Source organism: Echinops telfairi, unplaced genomic scaffold (genome assembly GCF_000313985.2).
Source record: "Echinops telfairi isolate 266 unplaced genomic scaffold, ASM31398v2 ScPeMD7_22;HRSCAF=79, whole genome shotgun sequence".
Taxonomy (NCBI): Eukaryota; Metazoa; Chordata; class Mammalia; order Afrosoricida; family Tenrecidae; genus Echinops; species Echinops telfairi.
This window is the reverse complement of record NW_022103919.1, coordinates 16123577-16125070: the sequence shown is the minus strand read 5'-3', so window position 1 is coordinate 16125070 and position 1494 is coordinate 16123577. Positions and strand designations below refer to the sequence as shown.

The window sequence follows — 1494 nt, the reverse complement described above, 5'->3', positions numbered from 1 at the left end:
CTTGACACATATGTATGGATTGTGATAGGAGTTGTACGAGCCCCCAATAAAATGATTTTTAAAAAAGAAAAGAAATATTTCACAATATAGAAAAAAAAAGAATTAGAGTCTTGGAAAACTCCAGGGGCAGTTCTATACTGTCCTAAAGGGTCACTACTACTCAGAATTGACTAGTTGGCAGTCAGACTGCAAGGAGCTAACCAGCAAGCAAAAATGCCCAATGCCCAAAGTACAGTAACTAGATGTATACACACAGCAAAAGGGAGATGCTAAGGAGTCACTGGCCCCATGTGCTTTTATTTCTTCCCTGCTTGACTGGTCTTCTTAGCAAGGGATCCTATTTTACTAACTATTCAGAGCATTGAGCCGAGTCTGACAAAGGAGGAGCTGAACAAGAAGTCTGCTGATGGAGTGAGAAGCAAGCTATATTTCTAAGACATTGGACTCGCACCCCGTGAAACTCAGAACACAGTATTTCAGGACAGAGGAGTAGTTACACAGCCATTATCTCCATAACACGCTCATGTAAACGAATTTTCCAGGCTTCGAGGATGACATAATAGCTTTCCACTGGTGTGCAAGGGGAGGCGCAACAGGGCAAAGTCTCTAAATTAATGAAAAGAGACAGCCAGGCATACTTCATATCATTCTTTAATCTCCGTTCTCCGGTGATAAATGTAGAATCGCAGGAAAAGCTCGAGGCTAATGAGCTGGAGGCTGGATCCGGGGAAGCTCGCCACGGAGCCCTCAACAGTCCAGCAGGGCCCAGGGCTTGGCAGAAACAGGAGGATGGACAGCGGCACCCTGCCTCAGCTGTGCGGTAGACATGTCCCCAAGAACGCTCCGAGAACGTTCACTGGACACCGACTCTCAAGCTCCTTGACTACCGGCCATTTAAATAAGAGATGCAAAGAAACAGCATGAATTGTTATTTGACAGGGACGGATGATAAAAACGACTCTGATTTATGGAGGGTTTCCTACATCTCGAGTACTGTGATTCGACGATGATGTTTGTAGATGAGAGTCAGCATGACGTTGATTCCCATGAGCGAAGTTCAATTACAGTGTACCCCCACCTTCTCACTTCACCATTTCTGACACAGGCCACCCACATGAAACTCTCTCATGCAGACCTTCCCCACGAGAGGCCAAGTCCAAACTCAAAACCGAAAGGGACACAGTCTCTTGGTTTCTTAATGTGCTGGGACAGGTCTCAGAGCTCACAGAAGCTACTACCCAACAACTGCTCATTTTATCACGGTTTTTGCGGGTTGCCTTTTGTTCATTTCCAGGCCCCTTGCCCACCGGATTTAACCCTTTCCGGGCCTTGCCTATCCTCCCTGCCAGCCCTGTGTTTGATGGAGCCCATTGGTGTAGCCTGTAGAAACCCATCTCGTTCAGGACTTCCCTCCTTTCCACTGACCTCTGATGACATGTCCAAATCAAGAGAGACAACGTCTTGCCATCCCAAGGGAATAATACAGCAATCTCA

The 1494-nt window shown here is 46.7% G+C and overlaps 1 protein-coding gene across 1 annotated transcript in view; it reads right to left on the bottom strand.

Annotated features, from left to right (window-relative positions):
- Positions 1 to 1494, bottom strand: part of PCSK5 (proprotein convertase subtilisin/kexin type 5) — a 525106-nt gene that overhangs the window by 410737 nt on the left and 112875 nt on the right. The gene's annotated exons all lie outside the window — the stretch shown is intronic.